Here is a 14,691-nt window from a genome sequence, read left to right as displayed (position 1 = left end):
ACGCGTTTAAGCTAACTTCGAGTTTAATAAAGTTTTTTTTTAAATTATATTTTATTAACATTTTTATTATTAGGTATGTAATATATACTTAACTATATTTGTTATTACAACGTTTAAATACTTAATTATTTCAATAAAAAAATATACAATGCGATTTAAATAAAACTGTAGGGTTATCATTCATTCAAAATCTACGCTTAAGACTACTCAACAAAAATATTTTTTTAAGGTTCAACACTCGAACATTAATGAAAAAAAATACAACAAAAAATGCAGTTAACTAAAAAAAAGTAAAAATAATCGATACAACAATTTTAATTCTTCTTTATTTTTTCTCTTTTATAATATAATATAATACCTACTAGTATTAAAAACATTTCCACTTATCTATCACTTTAATCTATAAAAAGGTAAAATGTATAAATAAGTACGTAGGTATATTGTAAAAAAGAGTGATTTAGCTACTACGAGCCCAACGATATTGTATAGCGAATGCAAAGGAGTTTCTATCACACATCAACTGACTAAACGTAACTAAATACAATCGCAGCTATATTCACTTTTAATGCAACAATAAAAAATAAAAATTTATTAAGTATTTATGAGTATCTATATCTGATGAAATCATTATTTTAAACCATAAATATGTATAAAAATATATTTTTAACTTATTCTGTCGAGTTATTTTTGACTTACTGAGAAATTTTAAATTACAGCTGAATATGTATTATATATAAAATTATGTTTTAAACCTAGTTAATATTTACCATGTATATATTTATATGAATATTATTGTGCGTGTGACGTATGTATATAATTAATAACAGATAACATAGTAAAAGAAAAAAAAGTTACTTGACACAAATTATATTTACACTTGGCTGCAATTGCGACGATTGATTAATTATTCGTTAAATGGATCTGTCCATTAACACTTAAATTATTCACATAGGTTAGGCTAATATACGTATACATAGATTAAAAAAACTTAAATCCTGAAATAATTATTCATTTGGTACCACGCATAAATATTATAAGTCTATCGAATGGGGTCTTTAAAAATATTAAATGTATAAGTAATAGATATATTAAATAAGTTTGTTGGAGAAAAGCGAACGCAATACATTTAAAAATAAAAATATATTTCCCGTGTAATCGAAACTAAAACGGGCGTACAAGTTAAAAACACACGCACGTATATATGTATATATTTAACCATGGAAACACAAGTTTGAATAATTAATTAGAACACCGATTTGAAACAATTTCCATATTATTAAAAGAACGGCTAAAAAAGTATCCTTGCAACCAAGAATTTGCGCATGTGTACACAGAGATAAAAAAAAATTACTTGACAACCCATTTATGGAGTAAAAAAACTAAAATGCAATTCTGAGAAAATACCACGTACGATGTACACATATAAATAGCATAGTCTGCATAATAATAAATATAATATTTAATTAAGGCACGCACGTTTTACCATAAAAATCAACTAAAATAAGTAATTTGTTAAATTTTTCGATCACACTTGAATAAAATATTACCTAACTTGGATAATCGAATTAGAATAAATGTCAAACGCAATCCTAGAACCAATATGAATTTAAATATTTTATTTATAGCACAATGATTACATTATAAGTGCACGTGTAATATATAAATATATTTATTAAAAAAAAAAAATAACTCCATAGGTAGCTATGTTTTCTTTTCTTTTTTTTCTCTTTCTCTACCAAAATGTATTAAAATTGTGTAAAAATTAATTAAGTACCATGCAATGATGTAAATATTTATTAAATACATTTATGTATCTATCTCCGCCACAAGCGTACAAAATATATGAAATATTAATAATTTCCACTTATGTGAAATTAATGAATATGAGCGAAGGACGGATGCAGACGTAAGAAAATTTTTTAATGAACCTAATTTAGTAAGTATTTTAAAAAGTCAAAAATTTAGATAGGCAAAACATGTGTGGTGAGCAGAAGATAAAATAGTTAACAAAATCATAATGTAGAAATCAGATCGAAAGAACGGCCGAGACAGCGGTGGAGCGACTGAGTTAGAGTAGGTACTGGGAACAAGGATGGAAAAAGGTTAATGATAAATTAAAATTTATCACAGCTGATTTTGAAACCAAAAATTAAATTAACTAAAATGCAGTATTTATAATTTAAGCAATTGTATTAGCTTATTTAAAAATCATAAAAATAAAAATTTTTAAAAAACAATTTTTTTGAAAATAATTAGCGGTGGAGCTAGTTTTAATGTCGACAGATTTATAATCATATAGTTTACAGCACAAATTACATTCACATTAACTGAACTATCTCCAAAAACATATAATAATGATACGAAAACTCAACTGAATGCTGTAAGGTAGCCAATACTATCATTTTCCAAAACGGTGTACACAGAGTGTGCCATTGCGTTCTGTCGGATTGTCCAAAACGGGAAATGGCTACGAATTGTACTGTGTATATAATATATAAGTATACAATTCGAATTCGGACCAAAACCCTCTTGACTAAAATTTTCAAACGCTCCAATTGGTAACCAAGCACGTATAATAATAATAATTCTTTAATATGAAACGAGAACCTCAGGTCGAAAGTTATTTACCACATATATATTATATATAACACACACAACTACACCGAATTCAATACAGTCGCCGTCGACAAAATAATGCTTTAGAACATATAAATATATTACACTTGTGGTTTAACACAAATAGTCATCCGGATTTGACCTCATTTTTTATTACATTTTTTTACGACCGCGGCTTAACGCAGTGATATTTTTCAGCATTCTTAAAAATAATAACTTTGAAAATGAATATACTAAGTATTTATTATGTTTATACACAAAATACCGAAAATATTACAATTAACCACTTAGTCATGTAAATTTATATATTATTATCTATTATAGCTCATAATGTGTTTAATAAGAATGTTTTTACTTACACATAAGTATGAAAAAATTAAATCAAGTATTAAATTCCAAATTAATTCTACACCAAAGGGCAAAGAAACAGACTAATATTGTTTTTAAAGTTTTTTTTTTATCAATTATCGATCTGCATATAGTTTTTGTGACATTCATTGTATGTAACGAGTCATTCAGATACTGTGTCTAATGAAATGAAAAAGTTATATTTTTTAATGGAGTCATTTATAGAACAATATGATATAATGTACGAGAGTTTTGCGTATTTATAAATTAAACAAAAAATATCTCTTGAACAAGAAAAAACATAGTATTATTGCTATTATGTGCGATACAATAATATATACATTATATATAACTACTAAAGTTAAAAAATAACAACAATTATGTCCCTTGTACATTTTAATAATAAAAAAAGCGAACAATAGACATATACCTATATTATGTTATTGTATTGTTATCATTCATAACAGATATATAATTGGATAGCCTATCCAGGGTAGATACATGAGTGACAGTATATTTATGTTATCATGTACACCGTCGTAACAACGTACGCGATTCTGTATTTAGTGGAAATAAAAATCGGATTTAAAAAAAGGTTTGCAGGCTGCACCGGCTAACGAGAACTTACTGCTAACTTTACATCAATACTTGTGTGCTATACATTGTATACTTATATATATTATATTAAATGTGTGTGTATATTTAATATTTCCAATGATACGCAGTATATGTAAACACGTATTCACATCTAAAGAGGAAAAACATAGAAGTTTTTTCTTTCCTCTCTTGTGCTGTATATAATATATACCAACTGCAGCTGTTTTTTTTTCTTTCTCACCAAACTGTATATATACACTCATCAAACACCCCACGCTTTAGTCATGTAACACACTCACAAATACGATCACACCGTAACTGATAAATTTTGGCTAGGGAAAAAAAACTCTTATACACACAAACATACATAAGCGTCGTCAACTACAGCAAGTTAATTCAGAAACCACCGACAAGCGAGTATATATAAATATATATAATAGTTAGAGGAAACCCTGGTTCTGTAAAAAGGGTTAGGAGGTAGGCGCGTGTACGACAAGAGACAAAATGAGTTTTAAAAAATTCAAATCCTACTCGACCGCCACGTCAGTGGTGGTAAGTTGAATGACCGGTGGGGGGAGGGTTGAAAAACGGCGGATCGAATTCCCGCTCGGCGGTGCTATATACGGCAACGGTGAATCTCTCTCTCGCTTTCCCTATCTCCGACCGCGCGTACAAAAGGTGTGTCCGAAAAGACCGGTAGCGGCGTCGGCGGCGTCACGTTCGTCCGCCATCACTGTCACCACCATCTCCACCACCACTGTTAACGTTGCGGCTACCTAGGTAGTCTTTATATTATTATGATGATTTTTTTAAATTTCTAGATATCGTCCGTCGGCGCGCCACGGACGATACCCATCGGTGCAGTCGCCCTAGATCTGCCGCTAACGACGAAGCACTGCAAACGCAGCCTGGCAACGCCACTAAACGGGAGCCCGACCCAGCTACACGGTACATGGTGTCGAACAGCGGGCGTGTCCACGGTAGTGGACCCCAAACCCGGCACGTACAGCAGCGTAGCGCCGGCGCACTAAGTCGGTGACGACGTCGGCGATCGATACGCTCACACTATACACGCCTCCGTGACCCCGCAACCGTCGTCTCACGCCAAAACCCGACCGTAATGTTTTTTTTTGCCTTTTTAACCACCCCCGGCACACTTGCAAACCGTGCTTTGTCATTTCACGTATAAGAACGCATATGCCACAAAAACTATATTCTTTATGTGCAATAGGCAGTGAACGCTATATATACTATGATTATGTCTCGGGTACGTGGGGCATATTACAAACAGTTTAACAGGTGTGTCGCAACATTGGTTAAGATAATATTATCCAGCGCAATATACCGCGAAAGGGCGTCACAACGTGAGAAAGTTGAATTCGATACTACAACCATTATACATTATAATATTTTATAGTCAATTTCTTCTGCCTATTAGTTTTTTGTACTGAGAACAACAGATGTGCAAACGAGATAGTGAATTGCATAATTAAAATCATAAGATTCCAGCAAAGAACCAAACTTTGAACAGCCGTTTTAGAGACAAAACAATATATTACTACATTATTTTAATAAACGCGCCTTGTTTTGAAACCTGTATACCTTAATAATTATTATTATTGTATAACAATGACGTTTTCTCGTCTAAAAAGTATAATAATTTACGATCGCAGAAACAGTGAGGTTAAGTTAGGTTTGTCGAAATGTTTTTTGCGTGTCAAAAATTACAATAATATTTTTATACTTCTGCTTGTCCTACAGCCCAACCCCGCCACATTCCACTACTATCTTGATTCCTAAAACATTTCTCTATCGAAATTACATCCCGAATATTTCGATAAATGTGGCACTTTCCAGCATTAAAATGTATTTTAAATCCCAATGAGCACAAGTCCCCCGAAGCATGAAATTTGTATTAAAGCATTGACTTTTTATATATACGTATAATACTAAGTGATTTTTTTTTTATAAAACAACACTCATTATCTCAAAATATATAAACTTTAAAAAAAAATGATTGTACATAATTTTCAATCAAAATAAAACAATATTTTTTAATCAAATATTTTTTTTATATATTTTTTTTTTTTTTTGAATAAAAATACACATTTTTAATTTTATATTCTGAATATTTTTTGGAATATTCTATCTAAATTCGGACGAGTAGTTTATAAGTTATAAATATATAATGTTTAAGATAGCAGAATGGAATGATACGATACCCCGCAAAATGCTAGTTTACTACTCCACTCATATGAATTTTATCAAGCAATTAATCATAAATATATTTTAAATATGATATGCAATTCAAAAATATTTATTTAAATTATGACATAACAAAAAATAACAGTTTATAAAGAAAAATAATAAATTTTACTTTTTAAATAGTTCATATGTTTTCAATAAAATATTTATTTTATAATACTATAATATTAATTTATTAAAAGTTAAGAATATACACCAGTTACACTATATCTATATATTACATACTATGTTTAATTTTCTGATGAAACGACGTTCTAAATTTTGTTGTTTACACATTAAACTTAATGGTATTAAAATAATAATTATATGATAAACGAATAACATATTAATAATAAAATAAAATACTAATTAAATAAAATCTATAATAATTAATTAAATATAATTTGCATTATCACATTGAAGATACAAATTAAAACTATACTTTATTATTTATAATAGAAATAGAAACAACAAGTTAGATTTTAAGATATTGAATGCTGCAATGATATTAAATTGCCTATACAAAGTGCCGTTTTAAAATAATATAGAATTGTTTTGATAATAAAATTATAGATAAAAAATTCTAAAACCTTTACAAAATATTTGAATTGTCTTTCAATTAATATTATCTATTAGAATATAGTTTAATAATTGTACGATTCAATTTTTAATAAACTTAAAAAAAAGTTATAAACTTAACTTCGTGAAAAACTAACTCAAAATTATTCAACAAAACGTATGCTTGATCAAGTATTTACTTATACCTAAACTTGTTACACATAAACAGCATATTAATGAATATTCAATCAATAATAATAAATAGAGCCTATTTAAATAAATTATAATAAAAATTAAAAACCTATGAGGTATAATATTAATGCAGCAAATGTAATAATATCGATCATATATTTTTATACATTTCAGTATTGACTATACACCTTTTATAATATTAAACACGGTCAACAGTTTTTCATGCATGGATAAAAATACATAATATTTTACACATGATTTGAAATGTATACCTTTGTCGACTATTATATATGTATATTGTCTTTAGTATAATACATATGTTTTATCATTATATATTCTTTAACAGAACATTTAATATTTTGTTATAAATAGTTCACTGATATGATATACTGTATGATAAAAGCAGTTTGGCTTCTTATATGAAATAAATTTAAAAGTTAATATTATTAAAGTGTCTCATAGCATTTAGATAATTCTCAAATATATTTAAATTTCAATCACTTTTTTAAGATATATTGCGGAACATAAAATGTATTCGGTTAAAAAAAAAAATAAAGCTTAGCTAAAATTTAATGATAACAATTTTGATAATCATAATTACTTATAATATTTTGATGATAAATATATATATATATATATATATGTATATTATTCAAAATATCATGAAATATTTAATATATAAATACGAGTAGATATGTAATAATTTTAACAAGCCAGTGATAAATTAACATTCTAAAAGCTGTATAACTACCTAGCAAATAACTAGACAAAATATGCTTCGTAAACCATTCATACAGGCACTTATACGCTATTCAGTAATTACTATAATATTAGTTAATATAATATTGCTAGACGTTAATAACTTATAATTCAATATTGAAGTACCGCATAAATGTGTAAATTCATTAATGATATAAAATAAGTATAAATATTTTGAAAATGTCATTCTGTATAATAAGAAATAAATAATAATATACATCATGGTGAAATGTCATGCATTGAGAACGATTTTTTCTGAACTACAACAAAATAACTACAATTCTTATTTTATGTTCATATATCAATTTACATAAAAAATGAAGTTCAAATATCTATGGAAAAAAAACTGTGTATATTTATTTTTGAGAATTTTATGCATATGTTAGAATAACTTTACTTATAAAAAATTTTCAAGATATTAGTATTAAAATTAACATTTATATAAATTTTCAACAATTTATGAATTATGAATTTTGTGATTTATGAATTTTCACGATTTAACAAATGTTATCAAAATTTGAACTTCAACTACTTAATAAAAAAATTATGGCAAAGTATTTTCAATATTTTTAAATTTCTATAAAAAAAAACTTTGGTGGGATCTTGTAAACATTTTCTAGCTTTTTTTTAAGCATTAAGCATAACATTTTTTACAAAAAATTATAAAAACATTCATAAATAACTCAAAATAGTCTCAATACCTATATTATATAAAGTATACAAAAAAATGAAGAAATGGTAAAATGTATCTAGTTTTCTAAAATTAATAGTTTTTACATTATTTTACGTCTGAGTATTCAAAGTCGTCAATATTTACGCTTAAGAAAACTGATGAGAAATCTTTCATTTAATTTTCAACCGTAAATGTAGATATTTGAATAAAAATTTTAAAAAATACGTTTATTTTCATTTTTTAAAAACCGTTTAATTCATAACGCTTTAAAAAAATATATATATAATTGTGTTTTCGATATTTTTTAATCATAGTAATATAAATTTATAAAAAAACATATTGTGCTACATTTTTAAATATTTTTACTCTCAAAAAATTTTTTTATTATACATCAATTGAAAAAAATTAAAAAAGACAAGAATTTAAAATATTTATAAATATTACCTACAATAAATTTCAATATTTTCAAAGGACATATAATTTCGAATAGATGCTAATATGAATGTTTGGTGAAATTTTCAAGTTTTCAGTTATTTATGTTTAACAACGTGGACCTATAATACACATACACAGACAATCACAATCACATATCATTGTAAATCAATAATACATTTATCGCTTCACTCAGAATTTGATATATTAACATTTTATCAATTTGATTAGAGTTTAAAATTAAAATAATCTTCTGGATTTTAGCATTAGAAAAATAAATTTAAGAGTAAAACCTAGGAAACCGTATTACAGAACAAAAACGAAAAAAATAAACTGAGAAAACTGTGCGTGTTATAATAAATAACTTAAATTCATTGCACGTGAAAAGAACAGTTTTACCTGATAACAGTGAATGTATTAGACATTTAAGCTACAAAAAAGAGTTTATTCCGAATTATCAATAATCAAAAGCATCTAATTTTACTATTTGTCACGAAATACACGTGCAAAGCATAGTAGAAGACATTTACGATAAAATGTTTAGGTAATATTCAAAACAACTTTTTTATCATTTTCTAGATTTAATGAAAACAACACAACATTTATTAATAATTATACTTTAAATAAGGTCAAGTTTTATTTAACGAGACATTATGATAGCTCGCTTTCATGTTTGCTTTAGTCGTATAAGTATAGTGTATACGTTATGCCATTATAGACCGTAAATATATTTCAATAAAGTGTATACTATGTAATGAAATTTTAATAATTTAAAATGGGAATATCTGCGATATTACAAAAATTCTTGCTTAATTGTAGTAAGAAACCAATACAAAATTGGTTTAATGATGAAAACGAACATGTCTTAGAAGCCTACAGGTTCAAATCATAATATTATACATAAAAAATACTTTACAATTAAAAAATTATGTTTTATAATGATAATTTTTAGCAATATTTAAAATTTTAAAACAGACATTTTTATATATGATTTATGCAATTATTGAAAAAAATACATTTAAGTACCTTACCTAACTAATTCACAATTATATTTTTTGTTAAGAACCAGAATGGTGAACTAACCAAACGCAAATCACCATGTACTTACTTCAAAAACGTTTATGAAAGAAACTCTGTTAAAACTACACTTTCTAAGATTTCTTTAACATTGTTTATAACTGTTGATTATAAAATCAAAACAATATAAAATCTGATTTCATGTCAAGAATATATAAAATAGATTATTGATTACTAAGATTTTATTTCAATACTGTTGAGAAAGCTTTTTTAATTTAAAAACGATGATTGATTTTATTTTAAGAAAATATCTTTAGTTATTCTAAAAATAAATTCTAAGACCTAAAACTACATACTGGTACAGGCAACTTTTATTACTTAACTAAACATCAAATTACTGTATACCTACGTGGTAATAGTTATTTCGAAAATTCGATACTACCCGATGATCACTAGCAATAATGACCCCTGGCTGTAAATTTAATGAATTCAAAAACATTTTTAGTAAATGAAATTAATTAAGCATGGTCAAAAATTGTTTCACATAAATCCCAGTGCACATAAAAAAAAACAATTTGTATATATAAAGATTTAAACATTTAATCACAAATTATTTGTATTACGACATACTTCTCAAGTTTTAAGTTTTAATAAAATCATTAGTTAAATTTTTTAATAATAATCTGGTAATCCTTATAAATATCCGGGTTTTTTGGGAATCTTTGATTTTAATAATAATTTTACATTATTTAATTTTGTTCAGAACTTGTTATTTTAAATAACGCTTTTAAATGAATGACAATACTTAAATAACGAACAACTATGACGTAATAATTTATTGTCTTAGATTTTTATAATTGTAAACATATAACTAAATAACTAAGGATATATAAGAAATATTAAATAAAAATTACAAACATAATCTTAGCAATGATAAATAAAAATGTTCTATTAATACAAGAAGAAAATAATATTTTTTTTTTGTATATCTGTCATGACGACCCGTTGGGGCTGTAAAAATGTTTCGATTTTCAATATAGAGATGGTTTGGGAAACAAATTAGATCTAGTTGGTACTTTGAAAAATTAAAAAAAAATTCGAGTACTGTTCTTAAAAACTAAAGAGAATAGGAAAATGTACACACGTTTTTGACAAAATTATTTTTTTTAAAACGAACATAGAAATTTTCACTAAATATATATATATTAGCATTTTCTATAAATTTTCAAATTATTTTGACTTTTTGTAGATTTTTTTATTTATTTTTTTACAAATATTAATGAAAAATAAATTTACCGTATTATGTACTCATAGTAAAATTAATTACTTTAATAGCACAAAAATATATCATAAATTATATTCAATAATATAGGTTACCTACGTTTAGAACCGTTTTTCGTAAGCAATAATTCATCGTTGAATTTAAATTTAAAACATACATTACAGTGACTTATTCAATGGCGATGTATACTAGACAATAGACACCTACTGTAATTATAGAAGAGCGATTAAAAACTTTCTCCCTCTTTTTATTTTTTAAAAATATTAGTAAAAATCATATACGTTATATATATTAACTGATATACGCGATAATAATTAGTTTCCTAGAATAAAACAAACTTAATATAGTGTGTTTTCAGACTTTTCAATACCTATATTATACTTCCCATTAATTACATGTACAATGATTTATGATTAAAAATTAATTACAAAAACTCGTTACATAATTACACTTACCCGATATTTTATCCTACATGGAATTTTGATTTATCATAATGATATTAACTATTTTTCACGAGACTTTCACGATTTTTCTACTTAGTTGGCAAAATATCAATTCTTATAGATGAGGTTCAATATGTCGCACAACTAAGTTGGCAGATCTTAGGCCATAACACATAATAATTGTGTAAATAACGTAAGTAAGCATTAAACTAACCACAACCTTCCTTTCATCAACTACACGATATATCTTAACAAGGCATAGGATATACCATATATATCTGATTATAATTCAAACAAAAATAAATATATAATAATATAATTTATTATGTTATGTGTGTTTAATGTTCAAATTTTATTAGACGTTTTTAGAAGTTAAAAAACAGTAGTTTAATGTATTTAACAAACTCAAATCACCAAAAGATATTTTTAATTATAACGTAGGTGATCTTTAGCAGTGACGTAGCCAAGTTAATGTTTTGGGTGTTGAAACACCCCTCGTCGTTAGCATTTACGCAACATATACAATATACTACTTATGATTCAGATTTAAAAATATATATATATTACTTTATGGTTATATTTCATATTTGATATTATTCATTTGAAAAAGATTGGTGACTACAATGGAGTATGTAAAGTCCCGCACATATTATATTAATTATACAATTAAAACGCTCGCCCCCCTATAAAAATTCTAACAAGGCGTCTGCTTTAAGTTTCACATTCAATACATATTAAATATAATAATAAAAATCCAAAAGATTAGTTATTACTTGTTAAGGTTATTATTACATATAAACTATTGCGCTATCTGGCGATCAACTCTGCAAAAATACATAGGTACTTTTTTACCTAAATATTTTTAGTTGATTTAACAGAGATAGAACATTATTAATACCTTAATAGTGCCAATAATGACTTAATGGAGATAAAACTACATAAACAAATTATACTCGTTTTATCTTATCTAGAAAAAAATAAAAAACACTCACCAATTTAATTTTTTTTCTCATCGTTGGGCTAATGACGCACGTCTAAGACGTCTCTCTATAAAAAAAATAAATTTATTTGTATATAATATATATAAATATTAGTTAAAAATATTATTTTTATCAATATTTAAAACAATATTAATAGATTAAATTAAATATAATAGCATTAACCACATTATTTGTAGTAATATGCTGCATAGAAGTTGGTAGGTAATTTTAGATAATCAATGATAAATAAATTTAAAGTTTAACAGTAAAACAATTAATATTTTTTCTCATATCTATCCAAGAATAACATTCCCATACATTCAACCATAAATAAATAATAAATAAATTATATATATTGTTACTCATTTAATATAAAATGTATATCAAATATACATTATAATGTATAACTTGCTTTAAAAACAAATTCCAATGAAGATAGTGTTCATAAACTTCTTCCTTTGTTCATTAAATATTATTATTTTATTCATACAAAATTTACAAAAAATGGTGCAAATTTTAATTTTAAAAATCTTATTATTTAAAATTACTTATATTTTTCTTAACATAAAAGTATGGTTTGTAAGTTATTAAACTTCATACAATTACAATTTGTATTTAGTTATTTGAAATAATAACATCATATTGTAAAATACAAAGAGAATATTTTTATTTTATTTTTTTCAATACATAGTAACTAGGTGCCTAGCTATTTAATATTCATGGGTAATTTGTATATTAGCATATAGTGTATTTTCTATTAAAAAAAAACCACCAGTAGGTACATAGCACCTGTCCTGTAGAAATGTAAACCGGGCTAGTCACGTTGTAACACCAACTGTATCAACAAATAATTTGTGGGTGCTCAGTATTTACACTGCACATTTCTCGAGACTTTACGACTATAGCAAAATATTTAAGTATTAAAGGAAGAAATATTGAAATGTTATTGAAAAGAACTTATGTGCACAATCTTAAATATTTTTTTTTTATTTTTTAAGAAAACTGGTATTCTGCCATAGACATTCAAGTATTGGAATTGCATATATCATGACAACATGCTGTTGATAGGTGATGCTTAAAATAAAAATATTGTCTTAATGTGCTGTTGGCAAGAGCATTACTGTATACCTATTAGAATATCAGGGGTATAATTAGCAATATATATAATATATTGATTGGTGCCAATATTCAACATCACTGAAGACAACTACTTTTCAAAATGTTAAAGACCAATAGTAAAGCAAACACAAGTAACAAATTATTAATTTAATTGTTGTATTACATCAATAAAAACAAATAATATGTATATATTCCTTTAAAAAAGCACAAAATAACATTAATGAAGTAATGTTATCAAATCATGGATACTTACATTTTGTTTATGTTTGTTGATAGCCATTAGTTTAGATGAAAATAGTAGGGAAATCATAGAAACATCTATTGTGATATTAAAAATTATTTACAAATAGATATATAACAATAACAATTCTGCATCAATTATTTTACATGATTTACTTAATATTTAAGCAATATAATAAGGTAAAAATACATGAAATACTTAGAAATAAATTAGACTGGAGTACAATAAATAACTAATTATACTACATACTTAAACAAGATAATTTAATACTAGTAAACTGTAAGTGTTTAGAACAAATACTATGAGAAAATAAGGTGTTAAATAATGTCTTAACTGCTCTGATGTTTTTTAAAGCTGGAAGGAAAACCAATCCAAACAGACCATTTCATAAACAAATACCTATTCTTAGTACTAAACTTGATTTTCTTTATCAGACTTCATAGTGTCCACTAACTAGAAGGGCGGTAAAAATATAGAAAAGGATTAAATACCGATAAAGAAAATCTTGATTAATCTGTGGGTGTCTGAAGTTAAAAAATCGAGGTCCACCACACACCACAAGCGCAGTCTTCTGGTGAAAATTACCAGAGAACAACAACTTGAACGGGAAAAACAATTGGCCTATCGGGTGCCCGGGGAATTACCATGGAAAAACTCGGCGCTTATTTAGTAGACTTGATTGCCAAACTGGACGGTATTGCAACGATCAGGAAAAAACCAATAGACCGACAACAGACGGGTATAGATATCAACCGAAACTAAACAGCAAAACACGACGACGACGACGACGACAACGACAACGGCGAAAACCGACAAAATACGTAAATGCCTGCACGTTTCGGTTTTCAATTTCGATTCCAACAAGGTAACTACTACAACTACTACAGCGCGTTGGAGAAACAACTCTCGTCGCAAATATCGCGTACCGTTATCACAATACGCGCACTCATCGGGCGGCGGCGGCTGATTAAAAACGATGAACCAAAACAAATGCGTACAGTGTCGTCCCCTCCACTCAATGTATGCAACGGCGGTGACTGAGGTGACTGTGGTATCAGCCGTGCGAAAGACTATGGTAGTGGTGGAGTGGGACGGCCGCATAGAGACGGACGATGTATCACTTTGGATCAAAGGGTGGGTGAGGCGGCAGCGCAAATGGGGTATCCTCTACTCTCTAGGTTTAAAAATAA

The 14,691-nt window shown here is 26.6% G+C and overlaps 2 protein-coding genes across 3 annotated transcripts in view; both read right to left on the bottom strand.

Annotated features, from left to right (window-relative positions):
* LOC112591792 (neurocalcin homolog) overlaps window positions 1-14,232 on the bottom strand; it is an 84,142-nt gene extending 69,910 nt beyond the window's left edge. Inside the window, exon 1 of one of the 2 annotated variants that reach the window (XM_025335719.1) lies at window positions 14,146-14,232. The gene's annotated coding sequence lies outside the window, so the exon portion shown is untranslated. Of the gene's footprint in view, window positions 1-13,992 lie in introns of both variants that reach the window. The other variant, XM_025335718.1, reaches the window with a different exon arrangement.
* Window positions 1-14,232, bottom strand: part of LOC112591791 (neuronal calcium sensor 2) — an 82,020-nt gene extending 67,788 nt beyond the window's left edge. The window contains exons 1-3 of the mRNA XM_025335716.1: window positions 14,146-14,232; window positions 13,514-13,578; window positions 12,154-12,208 (exon numbers count right to left, since the gene is read on the bottom strand). The gene's annotated coding sequence lies outside the window, so the exon portion shown is untranslated. The remainder of the gene's footprint in view (window positions 1-12,153; window positions 12,209-13,513; window positions 13,579-14,145) is intronic.
* Window positions 14,233-14,691: the final 459 nt, after the last annotated feature.

This window comes from Melanaphis sacchari, unplaced genomic scaffold, assembly GCF_002803265.2.
Source record: "Melanaphis sacchari strain LSU unplaced genomic scaffold, SCAv2.0 Contig1439_pilon_pilon, whole genome shotgun sequence".
In the NCBI taxonomy this organism is placed as follows: domain Eukaryota; kingdom Metazoa; phylum Arthropoda; class Insecta; order Hemiptera; family Aphididae; genus Melanaphis; species Melanaphis sacchari.
Note: the sequence above shows the minus strand (reverse complement) of the source record. Positions and strands in the feature narration are given on the sequence as shown.